The sequence below is a fragment of the Talpa europaea genome, assembly GCF_964194135.1.
Source record: "Talpa europaea genome assembly, chromosome: 4".
NCBI lineage: Eukaryota > Metazoa > Chordata > Mammalia > Eulipotyphla > Talpidae > Talpa > Talpa europaea.
This window is the reverse complement of record NC_140070.1, coordinates 141,097,622-141,118,680: the sequence shown is the minus strand read 5'-3', so window position 1 is coordinate 141,118,680 and position 21,059 is coordinate 141,097,622.

Below are 21,059 nucleotides of genomic sequence, written 5' to 3'. Positions count from 1 at the left end.
ACTGAAAGGCAAAATGTAAAAGTGAAATCAGAAGGCTGAGCATGTCCCTTGTGCAGAGAGATGATGCTGGGATGACAACCCCAGGCACCCACAGCGCCAACGCACAATAATGGTTTTGTTTGTCAGTTGCCGGAGTTGTCTTTCCTGGACAGGGAAGACGCTGTTACTAGGGCTGGTCTCGTGGGGAAAGTTGGCCTGAAGCCTTCCGTTTGACTCTCGGGCAGCTTTACCCCGGGACATAGGCTATAAATGGTGGTGAGCCCCCCGTACCGGCCCACACAGACCTAAGTGACCCAGTTTTATTGGCTGAACTCTAGCAGATGGCACCCAGCTCCATCGAGATTGTCATTCGGCATTTCTCCATGTGATTCACATGCTCCTCTTTATTCCACTTATGAGTCACCCCATTCTGTCATCCCCCGAAACCTTTGCATATATATGTAAATACAGATAGATAGGTATGTCTATCTCTCTATATAGCCCTTCCAATGCCCCCCAGAACAGAATTCAGATGTAACCCAGACCGAGGACGAGCAGGATCCTGGGCTGGGTTTCCTCTGACCTCACAGCCCAGGGAGAAGTGGCCAAGGGAGCAGAACCACAGAGAAGATGAGCCAGTGCGTGCGTTTTTTCTTCTTTACACATGTTTATTCTTAAATGCACAGCAGGCTCCAAGACACTTCCTTCTAGCTACTGGCAGCAACGGATATTATGGCAGGGAACCCAGATGTTTCAGGAACGGGATTAAAGATCACCTTTGCCTCAGGCAAAAAAAGACAGCTGATTTTTTGCCGGATTTCTAAGTTGGGCCTGAGGCCAGGACCTTCCCCGCAGCTCCTGAGTTTCTCTGCCTTTCTTACCATTTCTGATCTTCCTCGTCCATCTCCTGGGCTGCTTCAGGGGCTTCTTGCCACCGAAGCTATCTGCCTACTCTAAAGCCATAGATGTTTGAGGTTTAAATATGTTGGAAGATCCACATTTCAACCAGTTTGATTAAATCTGACCACTGGGCGGTCACTGGCGGCGTGGCGTGCCGTCATCCATCATCATTTGGAAGCCCTGGGAACTCACACGAGAGAGAGCTGGATTGGGCAGCGTGCTGGCCCAGGACTGATTTCATAAATCGCCCTGGGTAAACGACAAAATGTGCTATAGTTCACTCAGACTTCCAGGGGTTCCCCTGACACAATGGGGGAAATAGAGGCAGGTGGTCTTACTGCCAGGGAAGCCCCCCGAGTCCTAGAGCAGAAAGCACGTCGGTGAACGTTCCCGCTTAAGACCCAGCGTCTGATGGGTCGTCCACGATGGTGTGTACAGTTGCCGTGGCTGGCCTCAAAGCAGCAGTGTGTGCTGCTGGCTCCAGGCAGATGGCTACGAAGAGCCCCAATTCTGGGCCTGCCCAGCATGCATGCAGCTCTGTGGCCCCTCTAGTGAGGGGCTCTGTCCAAAGCACAATGACAGACACGAAGCAGGCAGAAGCAGGCAGAGAGCCCTTTGCCATTGATCAAACGTGTTCCTTAGATGCATTTTTATGGCGTGTATTTCTGATAAGATGATCGAGTAACTTAGGGTCATCCAGGAAAAGAAAACCAGTCCCTTGTAATGGGCGATCAATCCAAGTGACAGTTGGTGAGGCATAAGAGTAGCGGCGGTTGGTACTCGAGGAATAAACATTGATTTGCAGTCAGCAAATTAGTTAGGATTTCACACTTCCGGAATGTGTGCGAATCAGTACCCACAGGAGATTTGGGTTCTTAGGGAGCTTTAATTATAGGTGAAAGGCACAGAACTCACTACACAAATAATAGGTTTTATCAAATATTTGATTGCAAAGGAGTCAATGGACATGAGCTGACCAAAGATGAACCAGCAGCTGAGCGTGTGCTTCCAGGTTGCGGGCCTGGCAGGCTGTTTGTAAGTGAGAGTCCCTTCGACGACTTTCATCTGAAGGTCAGCAATCCCAGCAGGAGCTTGTAGGGTAAATGAAGGTGCTCAGGCCTTTACGCCACGGGCCTCTGTGGCTCTCCCCTGCAGCCTTGAATGCAGGAGGCGCTTGGGAGCATGGGCTCGAGTGCGCATGCCTGATGGTGAACAGCTGGAGTAAGGTGTGGGCCTGCGTGAGTGGGCGCCCCTGAGCCTGGAGGTTGAGGCTATAAGGGCAGCATCACTTAGCAATGAGAATAGCTGTGAGTGGATGGGCAGCGCTGTGAGAGGAAGCCCAGAGAAAAGAGGGTAAGACGATTCGCAGGGGGTCAAGTTGCTGTTCCCCTGCTGGCTTCCCTCCCCACCCCACCACCCCCCATACTGTTAGAAAACCTGCAGGGATGATGTCAAGGGCTCCAAGTTTCTCTTTTAAGCTGCCTGAACTGGCTGTGAACCTACCCAGCCTGGGGTGGTTGCAGAACAGAGCTACATAACATGATGGGGAAGAAGAAGTTAGACTCTAAGAATATATCTTTCTTCCCCCAAATGCTCTGGTCTTCTAATTCTAAATAGGACTTTCGTGAAATGTTTTCAGGCAGACCTCGCTCTTGGCCATCTTTAACGCACATCTAAAATTCTTGCTCCAGTGATTCACCAAGAGCTACATGGCAATCAGGTAGATGGATTTTGTTCTCACATGCCTCATGTTCTTCAGCAGCCCCTCTGCTGCTCGTGAAAGGTCCTTATAATCCTGACTATGTTACAAAAGGCAGAAGGAAATTATCTCGAAGTGGTTGAGATGTGGTGCCTGGTATTCGACATTTCTTTTTCTGTTCAAGATTCTGAAAGGGGGGCCTCCCTGGTGGCGCAAGGGTTTATGCATAGCATTATGAAGCTATCCACAGCCTCTGCAGCATGAGTTCGATCCCCAGCCAGACAGGGAGCTGCCCACATGGCACAGCAGACCTCTCCTGACTTGCCCACTGCTCCCCTCAGCAGTGTATTTCAGTCAATTTGCCTGTTCTGCTCTCTGCTCTGTCTCTGGTGAATCCTCTCACCCTCCTGCACCTCTGGCCTATACCCCAGTTCTTGTATGCATAAATAAATAAAATCTTAAAAAAAAAAGATTCTGAAAGGGATGTGATAGCCATTCTCCACCTCCAAAGTCAAGTGTCTGCTGTGTACCCAGTCCCAGCTCCCTCTTTCAAGGTCACCAGAGCCCCCCTCCTAGCTGACATTGATACCCTGGTCATGTGGAATGTCCATTGTTTACAATGCAACTTTTCTCTTCCCCATGCACCATTACACACGTTCTCTCTGCCTAGAACGTTCTCCCTCTGCCCATCCCATAGCAGGCTAACTCCAAGAGGCTATGCAGCCCACAAAGCAATCCATGCCTGTCCACTCACCTCAATCACTAGCAGCTACCCTGTGCCATGCTTGCAGCACTCAAATTTTTTGAAGTAATGAACTGACTCACTGGAATCTGTCCACGAGGTCTCCATCATTACTGTCTCTTCCCCTGAGAATCATTCCCAGCTTCCCCTGCTGTGCTTTCCATTGTGTGCCATACTTAGCAGGTGTAATATGTATTTTTTAAAGCATAACTTACCTTGTTTGTCTTCCCTGTTAGAACGTAAATCAAGTGGAGGTGAGGTTTCTCCTAAATCATGGCTTATAGTAGACATACAGCAAAATTAGATGGGTGGGTGGGTGGGTGGGTGGATGGATGGGTGGGTGGATGGATTGAGATTTCAGAGGCAGAGGAGTGAGAAGTCACTGAGAAAGAACAGAAAAATAATGAGGCGCGTTCCCCTCTCTAGTCAGTAGAGCCAGCCGAATTAGCTCAATGCTTTGATCCAACAAATCGCCAGGCTTGTAGAAACAGCGAGAATGAAAGGGAAAAAAGGAGACATCCCTGAGTTGAGGTTGAAATGAGAAAAGGAAAAAGACTTTGTTTTCACATTTTTCTCTGCACAACAGGGCCACAGCTAGAGGCCATGGGACTGGAGGGCGTGTGAGAAGTTTCCAGCGTGAGGGATGCTGTAGATCTTGATTGAGCAACACAGCAATAGCAGCAGTAGTGACGACACAAACCTTGCAAAACATTTTTCAAGTGGGTAACACTTTACTAGCATTCTTAAAAGACGGTATTATCTAGCCAGGCAAGACAGCATGGAAAATTAGGATGTCAGCGTTCTCATTCAGCTTCTCTAGAAAATTATGATATATCCATGTCAATTTGTGAACTTCAAAAATCATGTTGGGCTATATTTATTTCCTTAGAGTTTGATGTATGACTATTTCATTTAGTTATTTATTCATACAGAACCAATGCTCATCTGCCGACAGGGACCTGGCCCATGAGCCGCTTGCCCAGGCTCTCTGGCACCCACCTGGGGGCAGGGCCTGGACCTCTGAAGAGGTAGGCTGGGGGAGAGGAACCCTCAGGCAGAAGCCCAGCCCGTTTCCTCCCAGCACTGGGGGTCCCGACAAAGAAGTCTGGGAATCTCTTGGGGAGAGCTTGGACCAGAGATGTGCTCCGGAGGCTCCCTCGCCAAGGACAATAGCGCCCCCTGCTGCCCATTGACAGAACCTAGAGGCACAGCAGCGGTGGACCCGGGAAGTGGCTTGGAGATGGGACCTGACGGTGCTGTGGAGGGTGTGAGGAGACGCAGAGAGGTGACCTGGGCAGGACCTGTGGGAGAAGGTGATGCGGCTCAGCAGGCGGGTGTCCCGAGTCTGACAAGTAAGGTCTTTGTGCCTGAGAGGGCTCAGTGGATTGGCGAGAAGGAGGTCGAGCATTTGAGTAAGAACGGCTGAGGTGGCCCCTAATATTCCCAGGCCTGCCCCCAGGAATAAGCGCTGCCTCACTGCCCGTTGAGCTTAGGCAGGACTTGTGACTGCCTTGAGCAAGCTGTCCCGTGGTTACGATAGTGTAGATGGCAGAAGGGACTTTGCCCACAGAACTCGGAGCTCTAGTGGGTTCCCTTGGCGTTGATCAGAAGGAAGATTATGCCAGGTGGGTCTGATTTAAACAGGCAAGCTCTTAGAGGAGACAGGAAGCAGTCACAGATCACAGAGCCCCCCTGCTGACCCAGAAGAGTTGGGCTGCCAGGTTGAACGAGGAAGGCTTCTGGAGGAAGCTTCCAGAAGCTGGAAGCAGACCCTGGCCAACAGTTAGCAAAAAAAAGGTGACCTAGGATCTTACACAGAACTGCATGGAAATGAACTCTGCTAACAACCGCATGAGTTTGGAAGAGGATCCTGAGCCTTGGGGACGCCTTGCATTCAAGGTGGGCTCACCTGGGGGATGCCCTGAGCGGAGGGCCCAGCCACCACACACCTGGACTTCTGACCCATGGAAATTGAGAGGTACTAAATACGTGTTGTTGTAAACTCCTCCACTGGTGATAACTAGTTGTACAGGAATAGACAATGAACACAGTGGTGTGAGGTCTAACCTCAAAGGGCAGGTGTGATCTCTCGGGGCCAGGCGCCACAAGTTCAGCTCAAGGTCAGCCCCTGAGGGCAGGCCAAGCACCTCATGTGCAGTCAGCCTGAATGACCTGAGCCACCTGAGTCCCTCCCTGCAATGCACGCCTCAGGTCATGTTGACCTGAACACTGATTTCTTGTCTCCTTTTTAATGATGCATTTGTCAAGAGATTTTACCATGTCTCTGAGGCAGTTTTGCAGAGACACAGAGATGAATTGGGTGGGATTTTTTTAAGGGCACAATATTCTTGGTAGGACGTATTACTTTGAAATATACAAAATAGTTTACTCTGGTTTAAAAATCAGGCTTCCAGGGCCTCCCTGGTGGCGCAAGGGGTTAAGCACCACACTATGAAGCAATCCAAAACCTCTGCAGCATGAGTTCGATTCCTGGCCAGCCAGGGAGTAACTCACATGGCGCAGCAGACCTCTCCTGACTCGCCCACTGCTCCCCTCAGCAGTGTGTTTCAGTCGATCTGCCTGTTCTGTTCCCCTCTCTGTCTCTGGTGAATCCTCACCACCACCCCCACCCCCACCCCCGCATCTCTGGCCTGTATCCCAGCTCTTGTATGCATAAATAAATAAATCTTGAAAAAAAATTTAAAAAATAAAAATCAGGCTTCCAACGGTCCTGTGAGTGACTGGGGGAGAGCACAGGTAACACCATACTTGAGCCACTGCGATGAAATATTGTTAACATTTCATCCTTGCTCTTTCAAAAAGTTCTTATTGAGCATCCAGTATGCCAGGTACTGTGGCCAGAGCTGAAGGGGAAGGGAGGTAGCCAAAATAGCTAACAGGGTCCCACTCTCACAGAGCTTAGTCAGAGGAATTGGACAGTAAACATATAACTTAATTTCAGACAGCAAGGGGGACCATGGAGCAGGTAAACCAGGTACGTTCATTTCTTGTGTTTACTGTAGCAAATCACCACACACATTTGTCATCTTACAGATCTGGGGGCCTGAAGTCTAAAATCAAGGTAGCAGCAGAGCTGTGTTCCTTCTGGAAGGTTCTAGGGAAAAAGCCCTGCCTGCTTCAGTGTCCAGAGGCCACCTGCATTCTTTGGCTCAAGACCCTTTCCTAGCAGCTCTCTGATCCCTCCTCTTTGCCCCCTTGATGTGGTAGGGGAACGTGGGGAAGATTCCCACCCCAGGATCATAGGGCTGGTGAACACCCAACCCCCAACCCTGGACAGGTGAGAGCAGCCGTAGGTTATTACGGCCACGCAGGGGCCACACTCTGGACAGTGAACAAGAGGGCTCTGGGAGGCAGGCTTGGTGGTGCGGGTGAGGGGCCCCGGTGGTCACAGGGGAATGTGATGGGGCTGTTTGAGTGATTCCCCCAGCTGGGAAGCTCCTGCTCAGGAGAAGCAGAGGCTGAGCCTGGCCTGTCTCATTAGGAGGGTTGGTTGCTGAGGGGCTTGATCCACAGGAGCAGAGTGGGGAGGGGGAACTGTGGGGTGGCCGTTCAAGACGCTCTGATTCCACCAGACGTGAAGATCACAATCCTGAGTCTTGCTTGATGTCTTACACTACGTTGTCACATCTCCTAGTGTTGGCAGGAAGTGGCCGAGATTTCAATTCTTTGGTCATTTGGTGTGACTCCAGAACTTTTCCTCTAGCCACTGCACCACACGGCCCCTGTAGCGGCGGGGTCGGGGCTGCCCGGGAGCGAGTCTTGCCTGCCTGATGTCCCCACGCTGGAGCCATCTGCTTCCCGGCTGAGTGTGGCTGCCATTAAGACTTGATTAAACCAATAGAACACGGTTCTATTGGATACAGGGATACCATGTCTGTTCTGGAAGCTTCTGTTTCTATCCTCTTGGCAACTACCAAGAAGTCCAACTACCTGCTGTGGAGAGGCCACAGGGAAAGGCTTTAGGAGATGGGCCCCTCTGTAGAGAAAAAGACCACAGGAAGGAGCCCCATGTGAGTGAAGAAGCCATCTTGGAATGTTCTAGCCAAATAGAGCCCTCAGAGACTGTGGCTTCAACCTCATGGACCAGAGGAGCTGAAGCCAGTGAAGCATGAGTGAATACAGGGGTGGTTGTTTTAAGCTGCTGAGTTTGGCAGTGACTTGTTGCTCCAATAGATAATTAAAATTCCAGTTTAAATCTTCTGTCAGTTAATTTTGCACCACTATCAAAGCATTAGTAACATAGTAAAGAAAACAACCTAATTCCCTCTATATATGCGGACATGTGGGTGAAGAAAAATGACATTGTTCATCATTTATATTCGCTTTTATGGCTATTCTGTAAAGCTGCCCAGTGACTGCTTCCTCGCTCTTTGCATATTTCCCCTGTTTTAAAAAACATGTTCTCTCATAATACTTAATTATTCTGAAGACTTTCAAGAGAGAGTGACCTCATAAATGCTCTAGAAACACCCAAAGCCTGAGTTAAACAGATGAGCTAACCCAGGAGACCTGAGGTAACGTGTTAAGTTCTTTGTGTGCCTCGGAGGAAGATGATATGGAAGCCAGCTGAGTGTCCTTCTGCACAGTCTCTGTTCTGAGGCTTCTTCACACTCTTGAGCCCACCCCTCTCTCAGGGACTCTATAACTGCATGTCCAGCTGGACAGTCCTTTCCTCTCCACATGTCCAGCAGTCGCATCCACTCAGTGACTCAAGTTAAGGCCATGGAAGTCGCCCTCTGCCTCTTTGCCCCACTCCAGTCACTTCCTGGCCATTCCCTCTTCTATTTTGAGGACCTGGCCCTGCCAGAGGTGGGCTTCCTGCCCCTCCCCTGCCCCTAACCACCACCAGTTTGCCAATTTTTTCAACTTATTTATCTCTGATTTCACAGTCCCCAGCAATCCTAGCGCTCAGATGAAATAGCCACTGTAAGTATCTATTGGATGAATTGCTTATGACCCAACTTGATTATTTTTTCTGTAGCTCTTTCTAGAGGCAGCTCCCCCCAGACACAACTGCACTGAACAGGCTGTGTCTGTGTAGGTGGTGGAGCCTAGGGCAAAGCGGTGAGCCTCATAAATATTTCACAAGGGGTGTTTTCTCCACTGAGGCAATGTGTTCCAACATGGAAACTCAGATCCGGCTCTGCCCAGGTTTCCAGGGCAGACTGGGTCTCGTCCCCATGCCCCCAGGGTTGTGTTCGTCTCTTGACCTATCCAACCTGGGCAGCAGAGCTCAACTGAAGCAATAAATGGCTGAGTGATGAGAAAACACTTCAAAGACGTGATTAGTCTCCACACCCAGCAGTTTTCCCAATGGTTGTGCCCTTGGGATTTGTAGGGCCCGCTAAACAAGCTGGGAAAAAGGGGGTGCTGCTGACCTGCAGAATGGAGCCACTATAGCTACAGAACTCTGAATGCACAATAGCAGCTCATTCCTGGGAATGAGAGCCAAATAATCCTCTAATATAAGGAATTTGATCTCTAAGCCCTTAACTCAACGGACAAAGAGTGTATTTTGAAATCATTTCTAAACAGTGTGCTATTAAAAAAAAAACAAACACTGCAGTTAAAAACTTTTTTCCCCAGCATCATCTCTGGTCATTCAAGCAATTCTGTACACTTGGGAATTTCCAGCAACATGAAAGTAGAAACTCTCCTGAGAGGTAAGAGTGACCAAGAGGGCAGCCAGGCCAGGTCCTATTTGGGGAGCTGGTCTTGACCTCTCTGGAGCTGAAGTCACCAGTGAGAGGGCTTGTACTCACTTTATTTCATGGGGAGAGAATGAATAACCTGCCTGGTGATACTCAGGGACGCTGGGGACGCGTTGACAAAGCACCTACAGTGAATGAGTCAGGTCAAGGTCGGGGAGTTGTTTGGAGTCCCTGACTTTAACAGAAACAGCCTACAACAAAAGCAGGTCCTGTAATCCTGTTCTTTTGTTCACTGTCCGAGGGGATTGCTTTTTCCTTATCAACATTATAACAAAGTGACCCTGAATGAAACAATGTGACTCAAAGCCCTGTTCCTGGGACATGAGCACAGTCCCACCTCCCAGGGTTGTGGCTTAGATCAAAGAGCATTTGTTTGTAACCCTGAGGGCAACTAGTCCCATAGACTCACCAACTGCAACTGTTGGACCAGAGACAAAACCTTCTCAGCCACCTCCATCCTGAAGGTTCTGAAATCCTATTTGTGGGCATGAATTTTGAGACCTGGGTAAGCTCAAGTCCCAATTCCATTACTCCAGGAAGCCCCAAGCCATGCATGATGCCTGCAGTTCCCACCTTATGCCTCACCCCACCTGGACCCATTCTGCAGGTCAGCAGCACCCCCCTTTTCCCCAGCCTTTTTAGCTAGGCCCTACAAATCCCAAGGGCACAACCACTGGGAAAACTCCTGGCCCCCATCTCCCATGTCACAAAGTGGTCATGGATTTCCACAGAAATCAAAAGAGCAGGAAAAAAAGAGCCTTCACTTTGTTTGCTGTGAATGACTTTGTGGGAATATAAGTCACATACACACACACTTCACCGCCTGCTTGGGTGATGTCCAGTCAGCGGCTTTGGGTAAAGAGCCACCTGCCACTTAATGACCAGGACACATGCTGAGAAATTAGGCCACAGGTGATTTCATCAAGCAAACATCAGAGGGGTGATTGCACACACCTGGAGGGTAGAGCCGTCACCCGGAGGCTGGATGGGGCAGCCTCTCAGGACCACCGTCAGACACACGGTCCATTGAAACGTCACTCGTGACATGTGACCATACTCACGGACATGCCCGACCATCGCAGCAGTGAGTTTGAGCATCTTTCTCACCTCAGAAAAGAAGCCCTGGTCCTTTGTCTCCTCCCTCCCTGTCTCCCCCACCCTCCAGCACCAGCCCAGTCCTAAGTAACCACTGCTGTTTCTACAGGTTTCCCCGCTGTGGGCCTTCCTTCATATGTGGAGGGACCCCACATGGTCATTGGTGACCAACCCCTTTCACCGGGCATAACATTTCTGAGGGTCACCCGCACTGTAGCTTCATTTTTTTTTTTTTTTGAACTGAAAAATATTCCGTTGTGTGGTTCTACTACATTTCATTTATCCACTAATCAGTTGATGGGCATTTTGGGTTGTTTCCCTCTTTGGCGATTATGATTTATGCTGCTGTGAACATCTGTGCAGAAGTTTCTGTGCAGATGTGTCATTTTCGTTTTTCTTGGGTATACATCCAGAAGTAGAATTGCTGGCCATGGGGTCACTCTGTGTTTAATCTATTTGAGGAGAGCTAGACTGTTTTTCCATGGCAACTGAGCCATCATGGCTTGGGGCTTAATGGAATTGGGACTTGAGCTTACCCAGGTCTCAAAATTCATGCCCACAAATAGGATTTCAGAACCTTCAGGATGGAGGTGGCTGAGAAGGTTTTGTCTCTGGTCCAACAGTTGCAGTTGGTGAGTCTATGGGACTAGTTGCCCTCAGGGTTACAAACAAATGTCCCTTGTTTGAGCCATGCCCCCAAATGTATAGGGCTTCCCATTTCTCTGTACCCTTAACCACGTTTACTTGACTTTTTCATTCCGGTCCTCATGGGTGTGAGATGATATTGCGCTATGACGTGAGCTTGCTTTTTCCTGATGACCAGCGATGTTGACCATCTTTATTCATCACTTGTTTTGGGTTTGATGGGGTCTCGTGGAATATTCACACTTTTGCTCTCCTACTCTCCCTTAGGCCCCTGTACCCCACCCATTCCCATGTACACCCAGGTCCAAAGTCTTCTTGCTCTACTTCATCGGTGGATCCCCCTTTCTCTGAGAGCCCCATGCCAGCCAACACAAGCCCCAGTGGGCTCACCTGACATAGGTAGGGCCTCTCACACTGGCTCTTTAGAGGGGAGATCCAAAGAAAGTCTCCTTCAGCAAGGTGAGGCTGATGTAGATTTCTCATAGAAGGGAGACTCTGCCACATGGGTCAAATAGGCAAAGAAGCTTTAAGTGGGTAGCACAACAGCCAATGTGTGTAGACATGCAGTGAGCATTCCCCACCCAGAGTGCCCAGCATGTCAATGTCCCTGTGCCTGCTGAGGCTAGTGCTTCCGGGTCCACTCCCACCGGTTGGTGATAACATTCAAAGACCACCTTGAGACCCAGTGATCCCCAAGGGCTTGCAAAGTTTTGGGGTGATTGCAGAGCTCGTTGTTTCCAGAGTCTGAGTATAACTGGGGTGTACTTTGGAGACCAGAGACAGGAGATGCTATCTTAAGCCTGTGGAAGTCCTAGATACTCCAGCTGCAAAGTGGAGGCCTATGAGGATGAGATCACAGTTTTAGGGTGGGTTCTCATGTCTGAGCTTGTCTTGGGCACTGGCATGGGGCCCATATACTTAGAGCTTTCTTCTGCCTTCCCCCTCAAACCTCCAGGCTCTGCTGGTTCTCTACTATTCCCATAGACTCACCAACCACACCTTTTGGACCCAGAGACAAAACCTTGTCATCCACCTCCTTCCTGCCCACGGGCTCTGAAATCCCACTCGTGGGCCCTGAAACTAGTGGAATGATCTCACACTCTTTCTCAAATCATTGAGTATCTACCTTGAAGACAATAACAAGGGTTGACACCTGGAGATGGGAATGTCCTCCCAGACCAGAGGGTCCCTGTCCCCACCTCATGCCAGAAGCCCCTTTTTCTACTCCCAGTAGAGTCAGGAGCAGTAGCCCTGAGGCCCCAGCTGGACATTGCTCTCATCCAGGACGGACTGCTTTTGTGTTTAAGAAGGTGGGTTCCCACCACCTCACACCATACACAAAAATCAACTCAAAATGGATTAAAGAACTAGACATAAGACCTGAAACCATAAAATATATAGAAGGAAATATAGGCGAAACACTACGTGATTTGCACATCAAAGACATCTTTACAGACACATCACCCAAAGCAGTGATAGTGAAGGCAAAGATAAACAGCTGGGACTATATCAAATTAAAGAGCTTTTGCACAGCAAAAGAGACAATAACAAAAACAAAGAGAAACCCCACCAACTGGGAGAACATTTTTGCACCCAACACTAATGATAAAGGACTGATCACAAAAATCTGCAAAGAGCTGATGAGACTCAACAACAACAAAGAAAATAATCCAGTCAAAAAATGGGCAGAAGAGCTTAAAAGAAACTTCTCTGAAGAGGAAATGCAAATGGCCAACAGGCATATGAAAAAATGTTCAACATCACTTGTCATCAGGGAAATGCAAATCAAAACTACCATGAGATACCATCTTACACCAGTGAGAATGGCACATATTAAAAAAACTAGCAATAACAAATGTTGGCGAGGGTGTGGAGAAAAAGGAACTCTTCTGCACTGTTGGTGGGAGTGCAAACTGGTCCAACCACTGTGGAAAGCTGTGTGGAGATTTCTGGACCTACTAAACATAGAGCTTCCATATGACCCAGCAATTCCACTCCTAGGTATTTACCCAAAGGACACAGAAACATCAATTCCAAAGAACACCTGCACCCCTATGTTTATAGCAGCACTGTTTACAATAGCTAAGCTTTGGAAACAACCCAAATGCCCCAAAATAGATGACTGGATCAAGAAGATGTGGTACATATATACCATGGAATATTACTCAGCATTCAAAAAAGATAAACACATGCAATTTGCTGCAACATGGATGGCGCTGGAAGGGATCATGCTCAGCGAAATAAGCCAAAAAGAAAAAGAAAAATACCGGATGGTCTCACTCATAGCAGGAATCTAGAAAACTTAAATAAGGGACCAGGAAAATGAATAACTATAAGAAAGTGAAAATCAAAATCAACAAAAAACTATGAACCAGAGACACTTTTAGGGGGGCGGGGGCGGGAGGGGAGGGATTGTGGTCAGAATGGGGGGCTGCAATTGTATGGGGAATATAACAATAAAATTTATAAAAAAAAAAAATAAAAATAAAAAAAAAATAAAAGTAAATTAAAAAAAAAAAAAAGAAGGTGGGTTCCTTTCTGAGCCAGCAATCCCACTCTAGCATCTATCCAAAGATGGCAAAACCATCAAATGTAAAAACCAAATGTTCTACAGTCTTCGTAGCAGCACTGTTTGCAGTAGCTAGCACCTGGAAACAACCTCAGTGCCCACTTACAGAGGACTGGCTTAAGACATGGTCTGTTCACCAATGGAACATTATTCAGCCATAAGGAAAGACAAAATGCTGCTATTTGCAAGAAAATGGAAGGAGTTTGAGGGAATTGTGTGTAGTAAAACAAGTTGCAATGACAAAGACAAATATTGGACATTTACACAGCAGACAATCTGGTAAAGCAAAATGCTTATAAAAACCAGCAGCCTCTAATAAATGAAGCTTGAATTAATCTCAGGTTTCTGAGATTAATAGACAGGGGGAAGAGAGAAAATATCAAGAGTATAAGGGATGTTTGTGGGGAAAAGTAGATTGATTAAAAAAAAAGACAACTGCAAGGAATAGCTAATGCCACGAGACGGTTCTGATATGCTGAAAATGGAAAAGTCAGGCTATCAAATGGTGCACATCTTTTAGTTTGTATAGAGGGAGGGGAGACAGAGAAAGACACAGACACAGAGAGACACAGAGAGAAGAAAGAGCAGGAAGGAGGGAGGGCTATTAAAGGTAGTAAATAGGGAGTCAGGAGAAAAACCTTCAGAGAAAGTCTGAAAACATCAGCCAGTGGACTCACTCTTATAACCACAAAATCATTACGTGGGGGTCCTTTTCTCTCAGTTTCCCTTGCACAGATGCTTGTTACAGGGCTGACCCCGACTCACCAGCCAATGACCTTGAGGCGCTGGGCCTCACTCTACTGTGATATTTACACACGGGAAGCCCCTACTCCCCTGTCCATGAGATCTGGGGTGTGTTTTGTGTCAGTCTCAGGCTACTGACAGCGCTGTCGGCCAGGAGCGCCTGGGGGTCGCTTGAGTTGCCTGTGTTCCACAGGGCAGCCCCCACAGACATCCCCTGACCAGAGTCAGGGCCAGTTGTGACGATTCAAGGCGCCCCTCGGCATCACCCATCAGGGTATTTGAATAAACCAGCTTTATTCCTGGGGCGGGGGAGGGCAAGCCCGGGGCACAGAGAAAGGCCCCAGGTGGAGTGTGCCCTCCTGAGGTTCGCCTTTGCTAGGGTCAGCGGAGGGCGCCGAGGCTTTCGGAGGGTCACTCGATGCAAGAGCAGGAGTCACACTCGGGGACACCCAGGCCCTCAGCTGTCAGGCTCCCAAGACTGCCTGACATGAGAACTTGCTGGGGGGGGGGGGGGGTGAGCCCGCTCTTTCTCACCGTGAAGCCACGGTGTGTTTGTTCAGACTGGCTGTCTTTCAAACAAACACCTCAACAATCACAAGTTTAATGTCAAGCTCTTACATCACGATCAGAAAAGCTCATTGTGAGGCGCTCGCGCTGCAGAAGGCTCCCCCGCGCCGGCTCTGCGCGGTTCTGGGTGGCGCGACTTCCTACCTGGCACTGACTCAGGCCTAATCCCCCTTCTCTAAGGCCTAACCCCGCTTTCCTAAGGCGGTGACCGCACCTGCAGGCCAGAGCAAGCCCTGCAGTTTCGGGCAAAGGGCCATCTAGAGCGGTGCTCCCCTCCAACCCCAAGTCACACCTTCCTCACCCACCCAAAGCAGAAACTGGCAGGCAGCTGAAGCACCAATTTTAAGGAAAACCAAGATTCTCCATTTTTCCCATAGCAGGAAATGAGGACTTGCAGCCAGGCGCTGAGGCGAACCTCCCAGGGAGCCAGGAGCCGACCATCCACCTGGAGGCCCAGGGTTCAAAGTCACACGTGCTCTGAGACCCATGCGGGTAGGGGAGGGGTAGAGGGGAGGCCAGGGAGCAGGGGGGTGGAGGAGGGCGTGGTAAAGGATTGTGGGGACTGTGGTGGTGGGAAAACTAGGGTGACCTCACCTGAGGGGAGAAATCCTATCTTGTGAAAAAATAAACAAGGATTAAAAGACAAAAAACCACAAAGAACATATTTGAGGTTGTTGAAATAACCGTTGAGGAAATCTCCCAATAACATGACTTAATATAATACTATAAAAAAAAGTCAAAGACACACAAGAAGGGCATTCCTGGGAAGTGAAGCTGGTAGGGGGCTTATTTCATTTTTTGAAAGATTTATATCCACGGCAAAAAGATGAGAAAAATGATTCTAAAGAAAATACTCCAAGCAAGAGAGGGGGTTCCTTTTCCCTTTCAGCACCAGGGAAAATCCTGTTTCTTTTTATTTGTACTTTGTTAAAGAATTCACTAAGATGAGAACCAGAACTTTATCTGTAAATGGAAACGAGACTTTTATTTGAGGTTTTTAGGGGATTGCAATTTGAGAACACCCCTTAGCAACACCATGTAAGTACCCCAATGTGGAGGAGGGATGCAGAGCTCGTATAGGCAGAGCTGCCTCTTTCAAGCAAACTGATGAAAGTCTTTTTAAGATTTATTTATTTATGCATACAAGAGCTGGGGTACAGGCCAGAGGTGAGGGGGCGGTGAGAGGAGTCACGAAAGACAGAGTGGGGTACAGAAAAGGCAGGTTGTCTGAAGTACACTGCTGAGGGGAGCAGCGGGTGAATCAGGAGAGGTCTGCTGCACCATATGGGTTGCTCCCTGGTGAGGGATCGAACTCATGCTGCAGTGACTGGTACTAGCTTGATAGCGCTGTGTCTTTAACCTGTGAGCTACCAGGGAGGCCCCCTGATAAAAGTCTTTAAATTGGGAAAGAACACGTGCAAAAGGGAGGATGCCTGCAGGCTGGTGCAGACGCAGGCTGTCCTCTGAGACAAGGTCCCACAGCCTGTATCAGTTTCTGCGAGAAGACTTGGATCTAGTCTCTCCAAACACCTGAATCCCAGTTGTCAGGATGAAATTGTGTGACATAGGGATACCCTGGGGCCCCACACCATTGAGGGGGGGATCTGTTATGCCCATTCTAAAAAGGTCCAGCCATCTGTGAGCACAAGGGCAAGGAAAGCAGACTCTTGATGAGCTTGAAGATCTTTAATTAGTATGAAAGTTCAAAGGGCATAGAGAGAAGAAAGGATTTCAAACAACAGGATCCCCCTGTGAGCAAATGCCTGGCCAAACAGGCCAGGCCCAGAGCAGTATAACTGAGGCCCCAAAGCTACATCTCAGCAGAAACCACAGGCACGGGGTCAGGCAGGTCCCAGGGAGCTGGCCAGGAGAGACCAGAAATTCACAGTGTGCCATATAATCCACCAAGAGGTCAAGGGAACAGCCGCCATTGTCTCTGCTAAGGACCAGCACCAGCATCCCCATGAGTCCCTCTCTCCTATGTCTCTCTTCTCCTTCACTCCAGCTCAAGTTCTATGTCGCCTCGCTCCTTCCTCCTTCCCAGTTGCCCCCAATTCATGAAGTCTGGTTCATGGCATGCTGGGAGGTGTAGCCCTAGGAGGCAAGTCAGCGTCAGTGGGAAAATGGAGGCCTTCCCTGGGGCCTGGTGTGTGATGCTCCGCGCCCCTCCGCGGCAGTGCATTCTGTAACACGGATGCCGGCTGGTTCTGGGAGATCCACGCGATTGTAAATGTGAGTTACTGCGTGGTCAGGCATGGCAGGCCTGCATCCTTTCTCTGCTAAGAACCTCCTAAAAGCTCCTAAATCTCCACACTCTCCTGAAAGCTCTGCCTCTGCTTTGGATGTTTCCTTTTCTTTTCTTTATTTTATTATATATTTTACATCATTTTTCATTTTTGCACAGTGTATGCATTTTCATCTTGGTGATAGTCCCCATAGAACTCCCACCTCCCTCGCCCTTGTTTTGACCCTAATCCCTCCTCCCCTGCCCCCAGTGTGTCTGGTTTAGAGTTGCTTGTTGATTTTGATTTTCACTTTATTATAATTAGTCTTTTTCCTGGTCCCTTATTTAGGTTTTCTAAATTCCTGCTATGAGCGAGACCATCCTTCTTAATTTTATGATTTCGCAGTCACCTTCACAATTTGCCCTTGCACGGCCAGGAAGTTCATAAGCAGTTGAGGATCCCAGGGCTGCCTTGGAGAATGGCCCCCACGTGGAGGAAGGTCCGCGAGTCCAGGTGTAAGAAGCCTCCTTTCTTGCAGCTGCTGCTCCATTTCTGGGGTTGCCGTTCAGTGCTGCATCTGCTGCCTCTTCAGCTTCCCAGGGGAGTCCCAGATTCATGTCTTCATTCTTTCTTTTCCCCCTTCCCACCCCATCTCTCTGAAACCTGCTGTATGAGGCCCCAAAAGACCTTGCTTTGGAGCTGCCCCAATGAAGATGTCACCAAATCCTAGGAATCTGAACTACAGATCCAGTTACTAGTTACCTGTGGAACCTAACAATTCAGGAGGCAGTAAAAAAAGTAAAGTGGATTTCTTTGGGATCAAGGACTTGCAATTTAGGATATACAACTTCAGGCAGAAACTTAAAACATGCCCCACGGGGCCAAAAGTCAGTGGTTTTTCTTTTTTTTTCTTTTTAAAATTTTATTATTTATTATTGTTTTTTAAATTTTATATATTTTTTCATCATTTTTCATTTTTGCATTATGCATGCATTTTCATCTTGGTTATAGTCCCCGTACAATTCCCACCCCACCCCCTTGTTTTGATCCTACTCCCTCCTCCACCCCCCATAATGTCTCTCAGGTTTATAGTTGAAAAAAAAAAGTCAGTGGTTTTTATAGGAAGAGCAGGTGAGTTAAGTGGTTAAAGAAAAGAGTTAATTAGTGCTAATTAGCGTTAACAAGCTTAAAGTATTTGGGGCTCTACCTACTTGGTAATTGATCTTAGTCTGCTGCAAAAAGTCCATCATCCTCGTGACCCACCTGGCTTCCCAATTGTTTGCTCGATGATCTCCTCATGCAGTTGCCTTTGGCCAGTTCAGACTATACTAGTGAGGCAGCGTGGCCATCAAAGGTGGTGTCCTGACCCCATCCCCTTCCCTAAGGCCTTGTCCTTTGGAATCTGTCCTTTTTCTGAAAGGTTTTTAATTATAACTGAAATGTTGGAGTTTTACGTAAAGGACCCCTTGCCTGCACAGAAGATACAACAGTTTTCCTGGAAGGTAACCAAAAGGACTTCAGTAAACATAAAAAATGGCAACCAAAAAAAGGTAACCAAAAGTTTACAATGTACCACTTACCCCAATAATTCTTGGAAAGTTGTTTTTCTAAGATAATTGGCAACACCTGTGCCTCTTAGACACCACCCAGAAGTCACTCCAGCCTAGTTAAAAAACAGAATTGTACCAGCAGGAAAACAGGGCTGGTGCCTCACCTACCTGCACAGCCAGCCCTGGGCCTACACTTTTCTTCTGCCTCCTTATGTATTGTCTCCATGGGGACCTAGGGAGATGACTCTTGGGAAAGCTAACCCTGCCACGCTCCCTGTGCGGGTACCACCCAGAATAACACTCCTTTGTGGAAATTCTTCATGGTTCAGCCTTTCTGAGTGACGAGCAAATACACTCGGTTCAGGTGGATACCAGTGTCTCCCCACAAATTTCAACTTTATTTTTTTATTTAATTTTTTTATATCCAAAAGGGCAGGTTTGTTATTAAAAAAAAAAAAAAAAAGAAGGGAAGCAAAGGGCATGTGCACAGACACAGTGGGGAGGAGGAGCTGCCCCTGACAGGGACAGTTTTGGGAAAAGAATCACCTGCGTAGTCATGGGGCCGGCAGGAAGAGACCTGCGTTTGGAAGTAGTTGGTTTAAGAAAGAGACACCTGCAGAGACACAGGAGGGCAGGGGAGCGGCTCACAAGTTTCAGCTTTTTTTTTTTTAAAGATTTAGTTTATTTATTTATGCATACAAGAGCTGGGGTGCAGGTCAGAGGTGGGGGTGGTGTTGAGAAGACTCACCGGAGACAGAGTAGGGAGCAGAACAGGTCGTTGACTGAAATAACTGCTGAGGGGAGCAGTAGGTGAGACAGGAGAGGTCTGCCATGCCATGTGGGTGATGCAGTGCCTGCGGATAGCTTTATGGAGCTAAGCACCTTCAGGGAGGCCCAAAATTTCAACTTTAAATGATGCCCCAAATGTCAACTTTTCTCATCTGGGAACCTCCCTAGACTGATTAAACCAGAACCTCAGGGCAGTTGTTAAAGCTCCCCAGGATTCTGAAGTGGAGAAAGGCTGAAAAGCACTGCAGGAAGCAGAGTGAATGGGGTGCAGCCCTTTCTAGGGGCCATAGGTATCTTTTGTGAATTACTGGGGAGTCCTGATTGGAGTCTTTGAGCAAGAGGAGGCCTTTGAAACTTTGTAGGTGAGAAGAGTGGAAAGATTTTGATAGAATCTCTGGTGGCTGTGTGGAGAGTAAACGGGAGAGAAGTAAGGCTGGGGGACCTGGTAGGTGATTCTGGGGTGATCCAGATGGGCTAGGGTGAAGCAAAAGGACTAGGAAGAAGAGAAAGGGCCTGAGAAAGATTGAAGAGAGCCTTAGACCTTGCTCAACTCACTCACCATCGCTCAGGTTCATCCTTTGCCATTTCTCTCTGCTCTTAGGTTTCTGTGGCCTTTAAGTCAGTTTCTAGAATAGGAGTTACTATTCATTCAAGAAATGAGACAAATGTCCCCTCATAAAGGGGCAGAAGGATTGGCTTTTATCACTCTGCAAAGAACTCAACATGAGGTGATTCTAAATGGGCCAGGGTAGGGGAGATTTTCTGGGTAACTTTGATCTATTTTTGATTTTACACATTTTGGGGGAACACGGTTGCATTATTTAGGCAAAGAAAAACCAAACTTTTGTTAATAAAAAGCATCATTAAGCAATTTCTGCTCGTGATTAACACTCTTGTGGAAGATTCAAAGTCCCCTTGGGTGAAATACTGAGGATTAAGCTCAGGGGTGGATTTCTTTACCCCCATCCCCTGTTTGTGAGTCTACAAAGTGACCTGCTTTCCAAGCCACTTGACAATCGAATTCCCCAGTATGGAGCATTAGAGACTGTGTGTGCTGAAGACCTCGGCTTGGGTTTCGGTCACGGCAGTGTCAGGTGCTTCCTTTAAGCAATCATGGAACCCCGAGTTGGCCTGGAAATGGCTTCTTCCCCACAGGAGGCAGTGTTGGCTCTTTAGCCCTAACTGTGGTAAGCGTGCCCCTGCCAGGCGGGAGAATTTCTTCTCTTCTTAACCTATTAGTTCCTGTTTTCTGTAAACAGGAAAATGTTTCTCATGTTAGAAAGTGCTGGCTGCAGCTCCTTTTCTTGTGGAGAAGCTGCACACCCAGGCATCCTCACCTCAGCAGACATTTCAGCAATATTCACCACAGTTAACCACCCCTATTTTTGAGACTCTTTGCTTGCTGGATTTCCAAGGTGATATTGTGTCTCAGCTGTTCTTCTCAGCCTTCTTTCCTGCTTTATTCTCCTGGGAGGTGGAATATGCAATGGACAATGACCAGAACATCCATGAACATAGAATTTTGAGCCCATGACGGGGAGTGGCCTGTCCAGCAATTAACCACTATGCTCAGTCACCAGCCTGGGAAGACATCCTGTTGTGATTCAGATGTGTATAAAGTCAGGCTGCTATCTCTGATAACAACCCAGGAAGCTAAATAATAAATTCTCTAGCAAAATAGCCAGGACTTGATGAATGACTGACTGCTTCCAAATTGTTATCCCTGCTTCCAACCTAGGACCAGGCAGAGAGAGCCAATATACCCGTCCCCATGCATCACATCGCTGCCCTACTCCCAGATGGCTGCTTCCAGCTTCCCCTGC